This window comes from Bos mutus, chromosome 7 (genome assembly GCF_027580195.1).
Source record: "Bos mutus isolate GX-2022 chromosome 7, NWIPB_WYAK_1.1, whole genome shotgun sequence".
Lineage (NCBI taxonomy): Eukaryota > Metazoa > Chordata > Mammalia > Artiodactyla > Bovidae > Bos > Bos mutus.
This window is the reverse complement of record NC_091623.1, coordinates 71,409,454-71,432,116: the sequence shown is the minus strand read 5'-3', so window position 1 is coordinate 71,432,116 and position 22,663 is coordinate 71,409,454. Positions and strand designations below refer to the sequence as shown.

Sequence of the window (22,663 nt, the reverse complement as noted above, 5' to 3'; positions counted from 1 at the left end):
AGTTCCTGGTTTTGGAGCGTCTGGGATCAGGAGGAATGCTAGAGCCCCAGCTGCTTCTTATTTGGCTCTCCATGAAAACCTCCCCCCACTGAAATGCCTGCTTTTTAGGTGTCACATGGTTCTTACAGCTGAACCAGCCTTTCTCTAACTTGACTGTTTTACATGCAAAATATTTTAAGTCAGATACACGTTAAGTTAGAGTACCTTAATTTCAATCTTTTAAGCTAAAACATTAAAAGACTTGTTTTCTTTTATTGAAATAGGGAGAGGCTCCCTGTAGGGACAATGGGGTCAGAAGATTTCCTTTCCTCCATTGTTCAGTGATTTTTCTTTCTGATTATCTTATGTTTTCAGGGTCTTGTTGTTCAGTCACTAAGTTGTGTCCGACTCTTTGTGACCCCATGAACTGCAGCACTCCAGGCTTCTCTGTAGATCACTATCTCCCTGAGTTCACTCAAACTCATGTCCATTGAATCAGTGATGCCATCTAACCATCTCATCTTCTGCCACCCCTTTCTCATCTTACCCTCATTTTTCCCAGCATCAGGGTCTTCTCCAATGAGTCAGTTCTTCACATCAGGTAGCCAACATATTGGTGCTTCAGCTTCAGCATCAGTCCTTCCAATGAATATTTAGGACTGATTAGATCAGCCCTGGGATTTCTTTGGAAGGAATGATGCTAAAGCTGAAACTCCAGTACTTTGGCCACCTCATGGGAAGAGTTGACTCATTAGAAAAGACTCTGATGCTGGGAGGGATTGGGGGCAGGAGGAGAAGGGGACGACAGAGGATGAGATGGCTGGATGGCATCAGTGACTCGATGGACCTGAGTCTGAGTGAACTCTGGGAGTTGGTGATGGACAGGGAGGCCTGGTGTGCTGTGATTCATGGAGTCGCAAAGAGTCGGACACGACTGAGCGACTGATCTGATCTGATCCCTTAGGATTGACAGGTTTGATCTCCTTGCTATCCAAGGGATTCTCAAGAGTCTTCTCCAGCATGACAGTTTGAAAGCATCAGTTCTTCGGGGCTCAGATGTCCTTATGGTCCAACTCTCACATCCATACATGACTACTGGAAAAACCACAGCTTTGACTATACAGACCTTTGTTGGCAAAGTGATGTCTCTGCTTTTTAATACACTGCCTACATTTGTCATAGGTATTTTTCCAAGGAGCAAGCATCTTTTAATTTTGTGGCTGCAGTCACCTTCTGCATTGATTTTGGAGCCCAAGAAAATGAAATCTGACACTGTTCCCACATTGTCCCCATCTATTTGCCACGAAGTGATAGGACCAGATGCCATGATCTTAGTTTTTTGAATGTTGAGTTTTAAGCCAGCTTTTTTACTCTCCTCTTTCATCTTTATCAAGTGGCTCTTTACTTCCTCTTTGCTTTCTGCCTTTAAAGTGGTATCATCTGCATATCTGAGGTTGTTGCTATTTCTCCCAGCAGTCTTGATTCCAGCTTGTGATACATCCAGCTCAGCATTTCACATGATGCATTCTGCATATTAGTTAAGTAAGCAGGGTGAAAATATACAGCCTTGATGTACTCCTTTCCCAATTTGGAACCAGTCTGTTGTTCCATATCTAGTTCTAACTCTTGCTTTCTGACCTGCATACAGGTTTCTCTGAGGCAGGTCAGGTGGTCTGGTATTCCCAACACTTTAAGAATATTCCACAGTTTGTTGTGATCCACAGTCAAAGACTTTAGCATAGTCAGTGAAACAGAAGTAGATTTTTCCCCCCTGCTTTTTCTATGATCCAGCGTATGTTGGCAATTTGATCTTTGCTTGCTCTGCCTTTTCTAAATCCAGCTTGTACATTGGTCCATGTACTGCTGAAGCCTAGCTTGAAAGATATTGAGCATAATCTTGCTGGCATGTGAAATGAGTACAATTGTATGATTTAAAAATTCTTTGACATTGCCTTTCTTTGGAACTAGAATGAAAACTGATCTTTTCCAGTCCTGTGGCTATTGCTGAGTTTTCCAAATTTGCTGGCAAAATGAGTATAGCATTTTAATAGCATCATCTCTTAAGATTTGAAATAGCTCAGCTGGAATTCCTCCATCACCTCCACTAGCTTTGTTTGTAGCAATGCTTCCTAAGGCCCACTTCACTTCACACTCCAGGATGTCTGGCTCTAGGTGAGTTACCACATCATCATGATTATCTGGGTCATTAAGAGGTGTTTTGTACAGTTCTGTGTTTTCTTGCCACCTTTTCTTAGCTTCTTCTGCTTCTGTTAAGTTCTTACCATCTCTGTCCTTTATTGTGCCTGTCTTTGTATGAAATTCTCCCTTGCTATCTCCAATTTTCTTAAAGAGATCTCTAGTCTTTCCCACTCTATTGTTTTCCTCTTTTTCTTTCCATTGGTCACCTAAGAAGGCTTTCTTACCTCTCCTTGTTATTCTCTGGAGCTCTGCATTCATTTGGTATATCTTTCCCTTTCTCCTTTGCCTTTCATTTCTCTTCCTATCTCAGCTATTTGTACGGCCTCCTCAGACAACCACTTTGCTTTCTTGCATTTCTTTTTCTTGAAGATGGTTTTGATTATCACCTCCTGTACAATATTATGAACCTCCATCTGTAGTTCTTCAAGCCCTCTGTTTACCAGATCTATTCCCTTGAATCTCTTCATCGCCTCCACTGTATAATCATAAGGGATTTGATCTAGGCCATACCTGAATGGCCTAGTGGTTTTCCCTATTTTCTTCCATTTGAGACTGAATTTTGCAGTAAGGAGCTGATGATCTAGCTAAGGGTCTAGGCAGTTTAATACATAAGAAACAAAAACTAAACTTTGGGAAAAATTATGTTAGAAAGAAAAAAGCAAACATTACATACCTTTCAACCCTTTCCTGAGTATAAATATTTAACTCAAATTTATTACATACATATTTTAATGAACTCTACACAGTGTCAATTTTCAGATTTCTGCTCTTAGACAGGAGAACCAACTCTTTGGCTTTAGAAATATGCTGAGATAAACAGCAGGGGAGGACATGGCTTCCCAGGTGATGCTATGGTAAAGAACCCACCTGCCAATGCAGGTGACATAAGAGACATAGGTTCGATCCCTGGACTGGGAAGATCCCCCGGAGAAGGAAATGGCAACCCACTCCAGTAGTCTTGCTTGGAGAATCTCATGGACAGAGGAGCCATGGTGTTGCAAAGACTGAAGTGACTTAGCGTGCACACAATCACATCACAGGTGGGGAATCCTTTTAGATGAGACTGGGGAGTGGAGAGGCTCAACTTTCATAGCCAAACAGGCTCAGGTCATTAAGGTATTTTCTAGAAGAAAAAAAAAAATTCTTGAAAAGAATTCTGCCTTCTTTGTAAGCCTTTGCCTTCAGATGCTAAAATAACTGATATTTTTATTGTCTTTACAGATGGTTTGAGGAGAAAGGAGGGAAGGATGAGTTGAGACCTTACGGATGATTTAGGACTGTGGCAAAGCCCCAAACTGAAAGCCTGAAATCCCCAAATTCATCTCCTATTTGCTACTTCACTATATATTCACCCTTTCCCAGACTAGAACAAGAGGGAGATGCTTTTAGATGGTTGTATAGAAATAAATTTTTCTTATCTACCCGATGTCAGCCAGTTGTTTACCTTATTGATTTGAAAATCTCCCTCCTGCCCTAGGTCTTCCTTACATTGCCAATTAGCTTCTTTCTAATGTCCTGTCACCATTAAGATCCCCTGATTAGGGATTTACAACTGCAATCTCATTTTATTATATACATATATAAAGTTTTCCCCTACCATGTAATTCTTCTCTCTTGAGCATGAACATATTTAACTGAGTGAACAGTAAATAAATATTCCTTTTATAATTGATTTATGAACACTTAATGCAATTCAAATCAAAGCCTTCAATTTTCCTTTATCCTTCACATAGCTTCTTCATTGAATATGAAATTAACTAAGGTGATATTTATAAATTTTCTTCATGTTGTGCTAAAGTTCAAGTAAATTGAACAAAGGGCAACACCTATGGAAAAATTAGAAAGCACTGTATTTAGATATAACTATATCCAAAATGCTTAAGTGGTCAAGAAGACTTACTCCTGGTAAAACAATATTGTTGTCTATTCCAAACTGCCTCATTAAAGAACACAGTGAAACTAGAAGGGTTAACCAAAGACTAATAACTGAATTTAGGGAAATACTCAGAGGAAACATTACAGTCTGTGAAATAAACTTTTACTTAAAGAAATACGGAAAAATAGTCTACTTTCTTGATAAGAACCTTAGATTAATTTCTCTTCCCTATGATCTTAATAAAAAGCCAGTTATATTACACACTGCATTTTCATTTGCTTCTTAGAAAATGAGATTGAAATACTATATATAATCTATACTCTTCAAAGAAAAAGCAATTATATGAAATAGAAATTTGAAGGTATCAGAGAAGATGGGACCAAACTGAAAAGATGAGAGACAGAAGTAATAATTGAATGTTTTGTTCAGTTGGAACAGTGATGTCTTCTTTATCCCAGTTTGACCCCATGTGTGTTTCGAGTTCCCTCATTGAACATAACATGGTAGGCATTTCAGTGTGGTTCTGTAGAAGCAGTGAGCACATTTAGTCATGCAGGTGTCCTCTAAAAGCCTGGGCAGATGAGCCAGAGAGGAGGAGAGAGATAAGTGTGAGAAAAGAGAGCAGTGAAATCCATGTGTTTCAAACAAGATCTTTAACTGCCTCTCTTATAGAATGTCAGAAAGCTGCCTTATGTCAGAGAATGTTCCCTGGCAGAGCTCTCTTCCCCTGCTGTGGGGAGGAGACCGAAGGATTGCTAAGTTATAATTGCTGCTGTGTTAGGACAGCCCATCAAGTTTCCTGTCAAAATGGCAGAAGGCAGGAGGCCAGGCTAAGTTTTTGTGGTAGGGGGCTGCCTATTCTTGTGCTTTGAGGAGTTTCTAAATCACCTCTGTCTGAAAATCTCCCCTAAGAAAATGCCTTAAAGCCCCACCATTATATTCATTCCTTTTGCATAAAGATTCCCAACCAGATTCAGGGGGAACCCCTTGGCTGCACATACTTCCCAAGAGATGCATCCACAAGTGACCTTCAGTTATATGGATTTATTGGCTTCACTCCCTTGCATTAGGAAATGGCAACCCACTCCAGTGTTCTTGCCTGGAAAATCCCAGGGACAGAGGAGCCTGGTGGGCTACAGTTCATTGGGTCACAAAAAGTTGGACACAACTGAGTGCATGGCACATGGCACATAGGCTTCACTACAGATCCTATTAGGATCCAGAGGGAGTGGGATACAAGGCAAGTGTATTTTGGTGGCAAGTGTGGAGTGGAGACAGAAAAGTCTGAGATGTGATACACAGCCCAGATCTAAGAATCAAGTCTGGTCCCAGGAAGTCCAGCCCCTAAAGATAGTAGATTTCTATTTTGAAAAATGGAGAGGAGTTGAAAAGTGAGGTGGTTGGTACCCAACATAAACTTGACCTACCCAAATCTGCAGGCAAGTCCTGGCCTTGAGTAAGGAAAGGACCCTGTTAGGATGTCAACCAGTTATGACTCATTGGTAATTGCCAAACGGTAAAGTAAAAGCCCTTCCAGGAGTTGGGTTGCCTTGGGCCTCATTTCATTTCACTTCCCTGCATTTCATTGTTGAACCAGGAATCTGCCGTCAGGAGCTTCTCTTCCTTGTCAGTAGAGAGGCAGGGCTTGCTGTTTTAACTGGCCATTGTTCTTTGACATGTAATCTGCTGCAATCAGAGATTTCCTTAAAAATCGCCTCATGTTATTGGGTTGGCCATAATATTCATTCAGGATTTTCCATAATGTGTTATGAAAAACCCAAGTGAACTTTTTGTCCACCCCAATATTTTCTTACTTTCAACAACAGTAGTGAAGAGACAATGAAACAGAAGTGAGAGTGGGGTCACAGGCAAGGCACCTGCGCTTCCTGTTCTGCTCAGGTTATCTGAGAACCAGTGCTACACATGAGCCAGGACATTTCACTCCCCTGCTTTCAGACACAAAAAGGTCAGTGTAAAGAAAAGTAAGCCAGGTGATAAACCACCACAAGAAGGGGTCATTTTTTCATGTTTCCTAGCCTGGAGAAGGTAGAGGAAAATATTACAAGTAATTGGGTCAGGCTTCAGTAACCTAAAGTGCCATAAACAACACCCCTTCTCACTGCCAAAAAAAGCAGGGGTGGGGGCTAATACTGTCTGAATGTTTGGTAATGATACACAAGCTAAAAGAAAAGACTGAACTATTTTTTAAAAACTCTCGAACTATTTTTAAAAACTCTCGAAGTTTCCTTGGAAAAAAATTCAAAGCAGAAGGTAAAATAAGTGAGTCCTGTCCACTGGGCTGATTAAAGAGTAGCAATTATATTGTCAATCCTGCCAGGAATAAATACACCCACAGAATTCAGAATTCAGTTCAGTTCACTTCAGTCACTCAGTCGTGTCCGACTCTTTGCGACCCCATGAACTGCAGCACGCCAGGCCTCCCTGTCCATCACCAACTCCCGGAGTTCACCCAGACTCATGTCCATCGAGGCAGTGATGCCATCCAGCCATCTCATCCTCTGTCATCTCCTTCTCCTCCTGCCCCTAATCCCTCCCAGCATCAGAGTCTTTTCCAATGAGTCAACTCTTCGCATGAAGTGGCCAAAGTTCTGGAGTTTCAGCTTCAGCATCATTCCCTCCAAAGAAATCCCAGGCTGATCTCCTTCAGAATGGACTGGTTGGATCTCCTTGCAGTCCAAGGGACTCTCAAGAGTCTTCTCCTACACCACAGTTCAAAAGTATCAATTCTTCAGCGTTCAGCCTTCTTCACAGTCCACCTCTCACATCCATACATGACCACAGGAAAAAACCATAGCCTTGACTAGATGGACCTTTGTTGGCAAAGTAATGTCTCTGCTTTTCAATATGCTATCTAGGTTGGCCATAACTTTTCTTCCAAGGAGTAAGCGTCTTTTAATTTCATGGCTGCAATCACCATCTGCAGTGATTTCGGAGCCCCCAAAAATAAAGTCTGACACTGTTTCCACTGTTTCCCCATCTATTTCCCATGAAGTGATGGGACCAGATGCCATGATCTTCGTTTTCTGAATGTGGAGCTTTAAGCCAACTTTTTCACTCTCCTCTTTCACTTTCATCAATTAGAGGTGCTTATAAGGCTCTTGATCTAGACAAATGGACCACAGATATCTGCCTAAAGGTAAAGAGCTGTTTTACTAACTGTCTTGTGTGATAACGGACAGAAGCTGACAGTGAAAATGGCAGAGATGGTAGATGAAGAGGTCAGTCATCTGCCAAGACCTGTAGGCCTGGAGTGTGATTTGAAGGTTACAACAAGAGGAAAGTCAACTTGCGCATGTGTGATTGTGGGTGTAGACTTCACCGGTCCTGGGTCACCTCGTGTATGTTGGTGTTTCTTCTGATGTCACACTTTAAATTGTGCCTCTCTGCTGCCTATTTCATCACATCCAGTGTGTGTGCTTGCACACAGTTGTGTGCAAGACGGAGACTTTAATCGGCTCTTGTTCTGATCATTAGTTCACAGTTTGTGATTAGGAAACAGTTACAACAATAATACAAATGAGAACAATTTTGAAAAATAGAAGAGTATAAAACTATATTGAGGGCATTTGTCATAGCACTAGATCTAGCAGCAAAAGCAATGGAAAACAAAGAAAGTAGAGACAGACTAAATATTTGTCAATAATTAAAATATTGCGTGTGTTATCACTCAGTCGTGTCTGACTCTTAGTGACCCCATGGACTGTAGCCGACCAGGCTCCTCTGTCTATGGAATTCTCCAGGCAAGAATACTAGAATGGGTTGCCATTTCCTTCTTCAGGGGATCTTCCCGACCCAGGGATTGAACCCTGGTCTCCTGCCTTGCAGGCAGACTCTTTACCAACTGAGCCACCAGGGAAGCCCTTTAATTGAAATATTAGTCATCAGCTAAATAAAATTATGTGGACCTTATGTTTTTGCATGAAAAGATGTGCAAAGAATGTTTTTGTTTAAAAAGGAATTAATTTGGGAACCAGATGCATTACTTTGATTCCATTTTTGTTAAAAGCCAAAAAAATATTTTTTGAAGGTTGGGAAGAGTTTCTGGGAAAGTACATTTAAAGACACACTTGAAGGATAGGTTTGAAATGTAAGATTTGGATTTTTATTTTTAATGACTTCTTTACTAATGATTTTTAAAATGAGTATATATATTGTTTTATTAATTTTAAAAGCCATCATTTTTTTTTGTTTAAAAAAATAGGGAAATGGTGAAATACAAAAAAAAAAAAAACAATAAAGCTGCGAGGTATGATTTAAAAAACTGCACTTTTGCATTCAGACTACCTCCTATGCCAGAAATGGTTAATTTTATTGCAGTTATTTAGTTTGTGTTCAATTCTAGAGGGTGAGTTAAGATTGACAGAATTTCCATGTGTATAATTATGTGTGTGTAATTTCTGCTAATACATTTGAGAAAAAAGAGAAATTACCTAATCATTTCCATTTTTCTTTCTTTTTTTCATTTTTGGAGGCCATTATTATGCTTTCTATTTTCTTTCCTTTCTCTTTTTTTTGACACAGTTTTTATTTGCACTCAAACATACTGTACTGGAATCTTTTGATTGTAACAGACAGAAACCCAGCTCAAACTGGATGATGCTGAAAAGAAAAGCTTAATGGGAATTTTGTGATCATATAAGTAAGAAATCTGGGGGCTTACATTTTTTCATCAAGATTTCTTTCCTTTTACATCTCTTAGTACTACTTTTCTCAATACTGTCTTCATTCTCAGTCAGGTCTCTTCAGAGTAGCAAAGATGGCAGCCACAACTGCCCAAGTCTTACATCACTCTCAGCACTAACAGCCCCAAGAGAACAAGAAGGAATGCTTCTTTTTCAATAGCCGCAACCAGTCCTCCCAAACCTATGGCCAAGAGGACGAGACATTCTGATTGGCTTGTCTTGGTCACGTGCCCATCACTATGGCCAGGGAGGCAGGTCAAGTGATAAACACATCTATCAGCTGAGGAAGGGAGTGTTCCCAGAAGAAAAGATAATAGTTGTTACAAGAAGGGAGCAAGTCTGCCAAGTAGGCTAAAACAACAGATATACACTAAACGTGGGATTTAAACTGTGTCTTTCTCCATAAGAAAAAGTAAAAGAGCCACCCTCATCTTTTTGGTCTTCCTAAATTCTTGAAAATTTTTCCTCCTTAAGTTTCTACAAGTTCTGTGAAAAATCTCTCTCTGAATTGGGAGACAAGATTGCCTGTGTTTTTCTTCCCGTGTGTATCCTGTTATGATCGAAAGGTTCATGATTTGGTTTACCCAACTGTCCTGCCACTTGCCTTCCAATGGTTTATCTCAAAAGGAAGCTGGTAAAATGAAAGATTTTTATTTTTAAAATACTTTATTTGAGTAGGGGTAGGGGGAGAAAACACTGTTTCAAATGAGGTTTTTAAAAGCCTTGAGTTGGCGAGTTGTTGCATAAAAATAACTTATGTTCTTTTCCCTGAGCCAGCAGTCCTTTAAAAAAAGCAGGTGTTCCGGATACTGGAGATGACAAACAGCTTTATAACTAACACAAGGAAGAGCAGAGAACAGGGAACTTTTCTGCCAAGTGTTAAAGCCAAGGGCAAAATATTCCAAAATGGACTTTTCTGTAACCATTTCAAAACAGAGGAAGCCAGAGGATTAGTAAAACAGTAAGTGTACAGTCTGGTCACTTTGAAGCCTGACATATTAGTCAGTTTGCTAAGGGAGTACATTTATGCAGATCTTTTCAAGGGAAAAGATTTTTCCTTCAGCCAAGTATGAAGACACAATAGTTTTTTTTCTGTATCCTCAGTCATGCTAAGCATCATCAACATCTGTTGCATAATCTACATGGAGTGTGGCTATTGTCAAGAAGTTTACAGAATACTCATTAGCTTAGAATACCTTAGATTATTGATTGTAAAAGGCTTCTTTCTGCTTGTTTAGTTGCTGTATTAGAAGAAAGATAGGAAGGTTCAATATAATTTTGGAGAATTATTCATGCTCCCTTTTTAAAAAAAAATCTAAAGCAATCTGAAGGACAGAATATTCTGCAGCCCCTCGTTCACTTGGCACAAGGATAAAACAGTGTTTTGTTTTATTTTTTATGCTCCTGGTTTCCTTCTTTGGGAACATCTACAGCACATCAATAAATATTGTCTAACACTTATAGATGAGTTTTTCTACCAAGCATTAATTTTTCCAATACTGTGTAACTGTCACATCCATCTCTCACCTCCCATCCAAACCTGAAACTGGCTACCCACCCTCTGACAACACTGCCATCCATTTTGATGGAATGGTTTAGGATGGATGCTGGGGAGCAGGTATGATGGGGTGATTTTTCACATTCCCTAGAACCGAGCTGTCCAATAGAAATATAATGTGAGAGAAATATTCATTTTTAAGTTTTGAAGTAGCTGGATTAAAAAAAAGATTACAGGTGAAATTCATTTTCAACATATTATTTAACCCATATATTCCAACAGTACACAATTATTAACGGATATTCTACGTTCTTTTCTCTACACTAAGACTTTGAGATCCAGGTGCCTATTACACTCAACAGCACATGTCAGTTGGGACTAGCCATGGTTCAAGAGCTCAAGAGCAACCTCTGACTAGTTGCTGCTGTATGGAGCCGTGTAGCCCTGGAAGGACCCTGTAGGTTACACTTAGAGCATCTGCTGTGGACCTGTTATGCTTTCAAATAATGTTATATAGTTCTGAGTATCAGGATACTGTGAGCAGTAGAATTTCTTGCCCCCACCCAAATCCTCATTTCCTCAATTCTGTACCAAGATTCCATGTTCTTTCCCCCTGGTCAGTGTAGCTTCTAAAAGCCATTGCCAAGGTCATGATGGTTCTAGAAAATGTGGAAAGTTAGAGTCCAGGAGAAGCGTTCCAAATTTATAGGTCACAATTCTTGTTAAATTCCATATAAGAAAACACAGTGTTTAAAATGCATCTACCTGATTATTTATGATTCTCATAGATTTTTTTTTCACCACCCTCATGATTTTCTGCTGACTTGCTCTTAAATGTGTTTTATGTTCCAGTCTCAATTCTCCAGTGTTTTGAAACAATTGACCTCCTTTCTGTTATACCTGGCCACACATTTCCACTAGCACTGCTTGATCCCCACACTAGGGAGTATGCTGTAGGAGGTTTGACTTTCTTTGAAGACTTGCTGTCTAGGAATTAGCACAATGCAGTTATATTGTTCTCACAGATGTTTTATAAGCACTTTAATAAGTCAACATATCCACTTGTGTTTCCCAAATACATGGTTAATGGTGGTATTGATGATAGATTTTGCTTTTGTATCTGTGTGTACCAGGCCAAGTGGTAGATGACGTGTGTGTGTGTGTTTGTGTGTGCATGCGCTCAGTCATGTCCAACTCTTTGCAACTCCAGGAACTGTAGCCTGCCAGGCTCCTCTGTCCATAGAATTTTCTAGACAAGAATACTGAAGTAGGTTGCCATTTTCTCCTCCAGGAGATCTTCCCAACCCAAGGATCTAATCCATGTCTCTTGCATCTTCTGCAGTGGCAGGCAGGTTCTTTACCACTGAGCCATCTGGGAAGCCCCAGTAGCCCTCCTTAAATCACTTAGTTATTTGAGAATAACTCTTAACACTTGGTTTCTGCATGGTCAATGGATTGATACTGAGCAGTCTGGGCTGGTTCTTCTACCTGGAACTCTTCTCTCACTGTTGGCATAGTTGTCCTTTTTTCTTTCTTCAAATTTCAGACGCCTTCCCTGACCACCCAATATTATAGTATATCCTCTTTGTTTTTCTTTTTTCCCCACAGTATTCTGTTTTTGCCTTCATAGGTCTTGGCAACACTGAAACATGCTTGTTTATTGACTACCTATAAGATCAGTCTAGTGTGTCTATTCTCTCCAAGATCCTCAACAATTAACACAGTGCCTGCTGCTGCTGCTAAGTCGCTTCAGTCATGTCCGACTCTGTGCGACCCCATAGACGGCAGCCCACCAGGCTCCCCCATCCCTGGGATTCTCCAGGAAAGAATACTGGAGTGGGTTGCCATTTCCTCCTGCAATGCATGAAAGTGAAAAGTGAAAGTGAAGGCGCTCAGTCTTGTCCAACTTTTAGCGACCCCATGGACTGCAGCCTAACACGCTCCTCCACCCATGGGATTTTCCAGGCAAGAGTACTGGAGTGGGTAACACAGTGCCTAGTGCACAGCAAATGCTCAAATATTTGCATAAATATGTAACCAAGTACCTTGCATTTTTCCAAGGACTGTATTTTTCCATTTATATCGCTATAGTGATAATATCTCAAAATCATATTGACAGCCCTAGAGTTAAATGTGGAAGATACTCCTCTCACTAAAAATGTTTCATTGTTAAAAGTATTTCCTCTTCGTCTATTTCTAAATTATTAGTCAAATCACCATTGGAGGTCTCAGTTGAATGTTAAATGCTATTTACAAACCAAAGTTAAATGTGAAATTGGAGGCTAAAAGTTTTTTTAAACTTTAAATTGTCAGAGAACCAATGGCAATACTAAAACATGAAATGAAAGATTTTCTCAATGTCACATGATCTAAATGATTATAATAAAAGTAAGTTTGTGGACAACTATACACATGCCATATAGCAATCTAGGATGTACTATTATTGTAGTTTAAGAAAAAAAGAATTCTAGTGCTGTTTAATGCCATGACACAAGTAGAGAAATAGGGATATTTCCATCCAACAAAGCAGCAGTGAGCTCTACGGTCCATTTTTTCCCAGTGAATTCACCCAGGTGCCATAGGTTTTCTAGAGTTCATTTATTTAACAAATACTTATTTAAACTTTTAATTGTTTACTTTTAATTCTTCTTAGAATATTAGCTTATTTAATGCTGATAACAATCTTTTGAGTAGGTACTATAACCTCTCATTTCATAGCTGTGAAAAGTAAGGCCTGGACACATGAAGTGACTTTGAAGGTGGTAAGAAGGGAAGCTGGGATTTAATCCCAGGAGGTCTGACTCCCAGATCAGGGTGCTTAACCTTTATACTGAGGGTTACTTTGGACTTTGAGTTTAAAAGCATTCAGTCTATCAACAATTACATCTTTCTGTATTCTTCCCACAAACCGCCTTTAAAACATTTCCCATGCTTTACAAGGACCGTTTTTCATCAGCCATCAGCTTTTCTCATCCTGTCCAATATGTATTTAGCTTTTCTTTCCTTGATTTCTTCTAAAGAGGACCATATGTTCCCAGGACGAGGAATTGGAAACTGGAAGCTATAAATTTATAGAAGAAAGTAAAACTCGTAAGATAGTCATATCTAGGAAGACTGAATATCTTCCTTCATTTTCAGAACTGGACTTTCTGCACCAAAACTGTTTGGAAATAGGATTTATTCTGGTTTGGAACAGTGGGGATTATAATTACTTATGCATTTCATTCACTGACAGCTTTCTTCTGTACTTAGAGGTAACAAATTCTAATGTCTTTGCATGACTTATCCAAGCGGGAAAACTTTTTGTTCTATTAATCCCTAGAAGCTGATTAAAGATCAAGTCAGAGACCAGTCTATTATACTTTTAATCCTCATAAACTCTAAATCACTTTACTCCATCTCATAGCCATGGAAATCTGTAGAGCCATCCAGTTATCTCCAAATGCATGTTTCCGGTGCTGAGGTAGAACAGAGGAGAAAAAAAGGTGTATTACTCATAAAGACAATAAAAACTCTGAATCCAAGCACATACATATCATAGCAATATTCAAAATACAGATTATGTGCATGCTAAGTTGCATCAGTCATGTCCGACTTTTTGTAACCCTATGAATTGTACTCCCCCTACTCCACGCTCTTCTGTCCATGGGATTCTCTAGGCCAGAATACTGGTGAGGATTGCCATGTCCTCCTCCAAGGGTATCTGTCCAACCCAGAGTCTCTTGGTCTCCTGCATTGGCACGCAGGTCCTTTACCACTAGCGCCACCTGGGAAGCACACAGATTATATACTGTAGTAAAATCTTGAAAACGTAAAAGAGATACATTAGAATAGATTCAATGTCAGTTTACATCAGTGACTGGAGAGCTATTAATGAAGATGGGAGAGACTCTAGAATTTAAAAGGGGGAAAGGATGATTTTAAAGACAAAAAACAGCCAAGTAAGAATGATTTTATTCAGGCTCTTGAAATAAGAACACCCCAGCCCTGAGTACCAGAGTGTTTCTGATGGGTGATGTTGCATTAGAACTTTGTAGGGAAGGACAGACATGTTACAAGTGAGATGATTTACATTTGGGATGGTTGTAATCAGAGGAAGTCTAGGTCAGTTAGCTGAACAGGAAACGTTTTTCTCTGTGTCTAGGAAGTTTCAGAGGGACCCACAGTTGTAATCTCAGCTATTCATTCATGAGACAAAGAATGGGAAGTTGGAGGGTCTGGGTCTGGTCTTGTCAGCACATTCAGGCAGAAAGAGGAAAATCTGTGTTTAGGCTTGTCCTGGGTAAACAAAAGAGTCATGTGCAAATCTTATGAAGTCATTAGAAAGAGTGGACCGTGGGTTTTATCAAAGTCACGGGGAGGAGGCTTTTTGTGGTAAGCCATTGCCCAGAACACAATAAGGTGGGTACACTTCCCAATGATTGTTAATATGTGGGAGCACAGGGCTTAGGCAGTTTCACCATTGTCAATAGCAAACAGATTCAGAGCAGAGGCTCAATGGACACATAGTGAGATGTGTGTGTGCATTAGTAGCTTGGTTGTGTCCAACTCTTTGCAACCTCAAGGACTATAGTCCTTTGGATTCTTCTCTCCATGGAATTCTCCAGGCAAGAATATTGGAGTGGGTTGTCATTTCCTTCTCCAAAGGATCTTCCCAACCCAGGGATCAAACCTGGGTCTCCTGCATTGTAGGCAGATGCTTTACCATCTGAGCCATCAGGGAAACCCCATAGTGAGATGTGCTGTGACTCAAAGGAAGATCAATTCAAGTAGATCTGAAGGCAACAAGCCACTCTTGGAGGGAAGAGGTTTTCCATTAAAAAGTATCCAGGAAAAAGGGACCTACTGAAGATGATGTAAGTGGAGTCCCTAGAAAAAGACCAGTCCACTGAACCCAGGTTGCTGCAGAAACAACACTTTGAAATCACAACTGCAGGTTTGCAGATGAAGCTTAAGAATGGGCAGTGTCTCTCAAGGCCAACATGAATAGTGTGTCCAAATAAACTTTAGGTAGAATAAAGCACAAACATGCACAAATCTGACTACTGGGTTAAAGTAATTATAGTTAAATCTAGCCATGAATACTTGTATAGAGTTTGAATCCAGAGCTCCTCTAGGTATCTTTACACCAACTTTTGTACCCTGCTGGTAGCTTGTTATGAAAGCGGAACACAGGGGAAAGATCACAGTCCCAAATCAGTTGATTTACTGAAAACCCCTTAATGCCTAATGGATAGTTGTTTGTTTGTTTGTTTGTTTTTGGTATGTTTTTGCCCCAGGGTGTCTCAGAACAAATGGCAAGACATTCATCTCATTGTAACTTTGTGCATGGTCTAATTTTTCCCATTTAAAAATCCCAACAATAAAATTGCCAATGATCTGTAAGGATGAGTAAAGTACAGTAACAGGATTAAATGGAATTTCACGATAATCTCAGCAAATCAGATTAACAATGCATAAAATTACTCCTATACCTAATCTTCTACTGACATTGCAATATCATAAGCAGCTAAGCTGCTGGGCTTGAATTTCATCCCCCTCCCCAATTTTAACTTTATTAGAAGTGCTAAAATGAAGCAAAAGGCTAAAACTTGCTCCAAGAAGAGAAAAAAGAAGAAATATTGCAGGGAAAAAAATCACTAGAAAGTGAAGATGTGATCATAGAAACAGGTCAGGTGAGAATGCTAAATTCCTAATCAGACTCAGCTCAGGCATACAAATACCCGTAAGTATAGACCTCCCACTTGATGCTAGTGGTAAAGAACCCGTCTGCCAATGCAGGACACGTAAGACATAGGTTTAGTACCTGGGTCAAGAAGATCCCCTGGAATAGGAAACGGCAAGCCACACCAGTATTCTTGCCTGGAGAATTCCCATGGACAGAGGAGCCTGGCGGACTACAGTTGATGAGGTTGCAAAGAGTCGGACATGACAGAGCAACTAACACTTTCACTTTCATAGCAAAGATAAGCTGTATGTAAAGAAGTTTAAAGTTTGTCTGAAGATATTCAAAAATGTTCAAAAGTTCGATTCCTAATCATTCTTTGTCAGTCACATTTATTTGCTCTTGATTTTGTGGTTATTTCAGAAGTTAGAGCTGCTATAGAGTTTATACTTCTGTTCATCATCTATTTCTATACTTCAGCTCTATGGCTTTTTGTAAAATGCATGAAGACTTTTCTCCTGTTTTATGAGATCTACAGTCAAGTGTAGTACGCTCATACCGCCTCATCTTATTATTTACCAAATGTCTGGTCATATTGTAGGATGCACTTCCTTGTCGTCTTGTGAGAAGTGGAGCCACATGACTAGTTGTGGCCAATGAATTGTAAGCAGGAATAACCTGTATAATTTCTGAGCTGGAGTATTTAATTTCCCATATAAGACCTTCAAGTTCGTTTTCCCTCACTAGAGTGACCAGCAATATTGCTGTTAGTGGCTGTTTCATTAGGCTGGTCTTAAAGTGAAAAAGATGTGAAGCAGAGATGCTGCTGATCTGGAATTACCATATAGCGAGAACAAGAAATGCATTTTTAATGAGCTGTGGAAGTTTTGGCTTCTTGTTGCCTGAATGTTTGTTACTATAGTATAACCTAACCTATCATGACTGATACACTTATATTTGCATGTGAAGTATGATCTGATTCTTGATACACTGTTGTTTAGGTGCTAAGTCTTGTCAGACTCTTTGCAACCCCAGGAGAACTATACCCCTCCAGTTCCTCTGTCCATGAGATTTCCCAGGCAAGAGTACTGGAATGGGTTACTGTTTCCTTCTCCAGGCGATCTTCCCAACCCAGAGATAGAACTTATGTCTCCTGCGTCTCTTGCATTGCAGGTGGACTCTTTACCCACTAAGCCACCTGGGAAGCCCAAAAGCATGGGCCCAACTGAATTATAGGTTCCAACCAGAAGTCAGAAAGGACCCCAAACAGGGCTTTCTTCAGTGATTCACACTCTGCAATGAGAAATAAAAATCAGAGCTTGTCATGCAGAGTTGGATGTCTTATTAAGCAAACCAACACTTAAAGAATGGGAAAAAGAAAAGAAAAAAGAATAGTTTCTATTTGATCGTTGGCAGTGTTGTAGCAGGTTTATTCAATTTTTGTAGCACAATAAAGATATATTATGGAAACTGGGTAAAAAGAAAGAGGCAGCTGTTTAATTGTAATAATTGAATGAATAATTACATGGCAGCTCTTTGGCAGATGATTTACAGTGAAATGAATTTCTGTACTAATTATTTTCAGTAGCTAACTCTTGAATATAAAAATCTGCTTAGTGATGAAGATCCAAATATGAGTAATATGAACTCCCTGGCATGAATGGAAACTGACAACTGAATAGTAGGGAAGAAGAAAAGGACATGAAGCAGAAATAAGTGCTCTAAGAGTTGCACACTCCAAGCTGTGACAGGCTTGGGAGTTCTAAAAAGGGGTAAATGATCTAGTAGCTATGGCTGCTAAGCCATTCCATAGTTAGTACTAGCCTGTAGAGGCAGCTGCTTGAATAGAAAACTGAGTATCAGAGAGTAGTTGGTAGTAATAAGCCACTGAAGGAGTGGGCAGAGCAACTTATAACTTGATAAAAAGTCAACGTTATTTTGAGAAAGCCGGATTTCTTGCCATCCAATCTAAAATCTAGCAGCTCTGTTTCAACTCCAGTTACTTCACTACTTCCACACTTTGGTGTATCAGTTTGTGGTTTAGGATTTGGCAAGACTGTGCACAGGAGAAGCAAACCAACAAATGGTCCAAGTGAAAGCAAACTGATTGCCTGTGTGTATAAGCATAGGTTTAAGGCACAGTGTAAAAATAATCACAGGGAAACAATGGTAAATATGTAATCAAAAACATGTTAGAATGAACCATAACAAAAAAAGAAAATAAAAAAAAAAAACAGGGGAAATTTTCTGAAACAATGTCTCAAAGACTGCTTTTTTAGAGTATAGCATGCTCTTCCTTCGCTACACAAAACCAATATTTTCTCTCCTCAGCAATGTCTTCTGTCCATGTAACAGGATCATACCCATTCTTTGTTGAACCGTTTACACTGAGGTAACACTGGCTTACTTACTGTTAGATGTTTAAGGCAGTTGGAAGGAGATAGCCTTCAAAAAATTACTCCTTCAGTGTTAAAATTTGATTTTTCAAAAGCAGGCTGTCAAAATATTTAAGAGGATGGCAATAAAAGTGTGTTGTGTATAGAACATATCAAGGGTGACACCAACTCCATCCATATCTACTGGATGGAAGCAAGATGTGCTTTTCTGAGAGTTTATAGTAGGCAAAAAAAAAAAAAAAAAAAGAGAGGCATTTTTATTTTAACCAGATGTGAAAGAATTAAACCCAATATTTTCAAGTATTTTTTAGTGCCATATGATGTCATCTGATTTTATATTTTCTGAGGGATAGTGGGTATTTTCAAATTGTTAAGCCACTTTCCATGTATGTACTTAAAGTCTTATATATGATAAATTACAGTAAACAAATTACCACACCGGCAGAACATACTTTTGGCTGTTTATGTAAGACAGCAGAGAGAGAAATTTAGTTTCTCAATCGGAAATGGGATCAAAATCATGTGAAATGTCTTCTTCTGGTCTTCAAGACAGTCCTTATTTCAGAGACTATGTACTTCCTCATCCAAAGAGGTCCAGGGCAGGGAGGGCTGGGTGTGTCCTCCGAATAGTACAAGGGCCTCTTCCCTGCAGCGCCAACACAGCAGCCCCCGGACCTCGTAGGCACTACACTAGTCATCCAGGCAACCACAGTTTTTAAACAACCATGCCCTTCCTTTTTTACTGGTAATATGTTTTCAGTGACAGCCTTACACAGGCTATATCTCACCGCCACTAACCCAGATGGGGTCAAATTTCCCAGGATTGCTGCGCCACTCTTGTCCTCCGGAGTTGGCAAGGGAACCAGGCGGCCCCTAAGCAGACAGGCGAGAGAACTTGCTTCCTCACACTTTTCTCTGGAGCAGCATCAGACAAGCGGCCACACCCAGGAGCAGGAGAGTGGCCCTCAAAGGCTTTGCTGAGTGAGCTTCTCTGAGCCATCTCTCCCGGGGTGGGGAAAGAGACTTCTTAAAAACCATTAAAAGCTTTCCAAAGGGCAAGAGCGAGACGATCGCGAGCCAAGGTTAGCATCAGTGGTTCCACTCCTCCAGACTTCACTTCGGAAATAAGGAAGGAGTCAGTCACCAGTGCTGACTGACGGATGCCTCATCCAGCAGCTCTCCGCCCTCTCCCAATTAAGACAGAGCTGCTGAGAGTAAAGTTAATATTACTAAAGGGCCGTCGTTGTATTAAACGTTGTTGAATTAGAAACACCATCAGTTCAGACCAGTCTCCTCCATCCACCACCCATACTCAAGCACGGAACATTCCGGGCAAAGACCCCTCAGCCTTCCTTCCTTGGCGAAGTCCTCGAGGGTGGGCGAGACCGGGTTGGGGGCGGGCGGGGAGGATTGGGGTTTAGGACTGTGCCAACGCAAAATCCTCTGCCAAGGGGCTCCCGAAGCAGGGCAGTTTCCCAGGACCGTGCCCACGTTCCGTCGCCCCCTCCCCGAGTGTCTCTGCCCGGCCGAGGCTGGAACCCTGGATGGGTTGGGGACCAATGAGATGGCAGCGGTTGACGCAGGGATCACGGTGAGGGGCGATTTCATCTCCCGGGGGTGGGGGGTAGAGGCCGCCCAGCGCGGGTGGGGGGCGGAGGAGAAAGCGGGTAAAAAGTGGGAGGGGAGGAGATCGGAGACAGCCAGTTGAGCAGCAAAGACACAGAGGTGTGAGAGCCAAAGGTAAAGAAGAAAAGAGCAGGTTCGCGGACGAGGAGGCGGCGCGGCCGGGGCTGGGGGCCGCCGCGCGTAGGGCGCCGCGGGGAGGGCGGGGGAGGGTCGCCGTCAGTCAGGCCGAGCCGGGCTCGCGGGCCGGGGGGCGGGCGCCGGGCGCGCGGCGGCGGCGGGAGGGCGCGGCGGCCCGGGCCGTGGAGACCGCGCCCCCGCCCGGCGGTGCGCCGCGCTCGGCGCTCCGCGTCCCTCAGCGCCAGCTCCGAGCCCGCCGCCCCGGAGCTGCCCTCCTCCCGCTGCCGCGCGCCCGTTGAGGGGCCCGGGGGGGAGAGGCGCCGGAGGCCCGGCCGCATTGTGACGTAGCGGGGCCGCTGCAGCGCCTCCGCCGCCCGCCGGCTCCCGCGGTTCCTGCTCCCGCCGCCGCCGTCCATCTGTCCGTCCGTCCGTCCGCATTTTTGAGCAGCCCCAGCGCCGGGCGCCCGGGGTGAGTCCAGGTCCCGGGGTGGACGCCGCGGGGAGACGGGGGTGGGGCGCGACGGCGCGAGCGACTGAGCCTTTTCCAAGTTTGCACCGGGCGACCCGGGCGGGGGTCACCCCCGCCCCGCCGCGAGCCCCGGGGGGGCCCCCTTTGTGCAGCGAGTCCCGGCGGCTCGAGTGGCGGCGGTGCCTCTGCAGAAAGGGTTTCGGGGGAGGTCTCTATAGTAACGTTGGCGGCGCCTGCCAAGCGGCTTCTCTTCTTCTTGAGGGAGGGGGGAGGAGCCCCCACCTCAGGTTCCAAAGGATTGCTCTTTTCCTTTGCCGGTTTCGTGTGGTTCTTATTCTTCCTGCCACCTGGGATGGTGTGGGAGGCAGGGATGGGCAGTGCCGGGGCTCCTAAGAACTGAGGTAACCAGGGACGAAGTAATAGTAATAGAAACGGTACCAACAATAATAATAGTAATCGCAAAAGAGGGACGCCTGGGGTTGCCGCGCGGCCCAAGGGGAGCCCCTCGCTCTTGGGCACCGCGGCCCCCTGGCTGCCCGGTCCTCTAGGGCTCCGACCACCACCTCGGGCGCTGTCCTGTGTCCGCCGCTCGTCCGGGTCAATTGTAGCCAGGAGTGTTTCTCCCCTGGCCTCCTTTCGCGATGATGTCTCTCATCTGCAGGTGGTAAGCGAGGTGACTGGTAATTTGGCTATTGTCAAATGCCACGTTTTGTTTATTTCATTTTTACGAAAGGAAAAGAGGGAAAATTATGAGCCATTACTGGCAGCCATACAGTTTCCACAGGAAATACTAGCATTCTTTGAGGAACACGCTACTGCTTGCGGGGAAGAAAGTCTTTAGGAAACAAAAAGGCAACAGCATTGTTGCTCATTTTCAATGGACCGCTAGGAGAGGGGAAACGTGGTGTTTTTTCCTGTGGGAACAGGCTTGCCTTGGGAAAGTTAATTAAGGAAGCTTACTGTCGGGGCCCGTTTTTCACTTGCTGGTGCCTGGACCCCACTCCTCCTGGCTATTACTGACAAGTGTCCATCAAAGAGCTGCGAGGAAGGGAGAACCATTGCAGGACAGTCTCACCACACACCATGTGCTGTGGAGCCCAGCCAGGGTGCAGTGTGCAAAATGAAATAAGGGCTGTCTGGGGAGGTTTATGAGGATTGCATGTGTGCAGAGTATGTCAGTTCTCCAAGGTGTCACTCTAAACACATCATTTTCAAGCATGGCTTTCCCTGCTGAATCTGCAGAAAGGCAAAAAACCTATTTCTCTTATTATGGAGCGGACGTCCCAGCTGGAAATGGGTTGAAATATGTATTTCATTTGTATATATTGAAATTTTCAAAGGCAGAGAGGATAAGGTTTAGGAAAGCAGTATGCTAATGGGTTCACATCTAGAGAATGTCTGTTGGGTATTTCTGATGCATCTCAACGTTAAATTACGTTCAGCCTGGCTGGAATGAAGGGAGACACCCTTCAGGTGCCCTTTATTTGAAAAAGTGTGACATTTTGTCCCCATTGCAGAAGTCTCTCTGGAAGGCAGTATTAACTGAAGATTACCCAAATATGTAGGAGTTTTAGGTCTAGACACAGAAAGAAGATGGTGCTTCTCTTAAGGATCTTTGGACATCTCAGTTAGAAATAAAATATAAAAAAATAAATAATACAGCTTTGAACATAAACTTCATTTTATTTAGAGCAAGCATTTCATGAGGAAAGGTTACAATATGGTATATCTGAAATGATGCTGCAGTTATTGATTTGACATTTACTACTGTGTATGGCGTGCTGCGATTCATGGGGTCGCAAAGAGTCGGACATGACTGAGCGACTGAACTGAACAGAACTGTGTATGGATATCCAAAAGGAAGGGACTAAGGCAAATGAATTTCTCTGTCTACTGTGTCATAGCTCCGCTACTTTCAACTAGCTGTTCTTGTGCAGGTGTACAGTGGAAATTCAGAACAGAGGCCAAGAAACTTTCTGTGCCCTGTTGTCTTGGAGGGAATTGCAGCAGTATTTTACTGCTCTTAAGAGGAGGAAAACCCACATAAACATCTAATACAAACAAATGATCTTTGATATTATCAGAGAAAGCCTAGAGTCATTTTTCTTGCCAGATTGAAGGCATTTCTTGTCAAA

The 22,663-nt window shown here is 42.2% G+C and overlaps 1 protein-coding gene across 1 annotated transcript in view; it reads left to right on the top strand.

Annotated features, from left to right (window-relative positions):
* Positions 1 to 20,000: 20,000 nt before the first annotated feature.
* Positions 20,001 to 22,663, top strand: part of SNCAIP (synuclein alpha interacting protein) — a 163,790-nt gene continuing 161,127 nt past the window's right edge. The window contains 1 exon segment of the mRNA XM_070374087.1: positions 20,001 to 20,056. The gene's annotated coding sequence lies outside the window, so the exon portion shown is untranslated.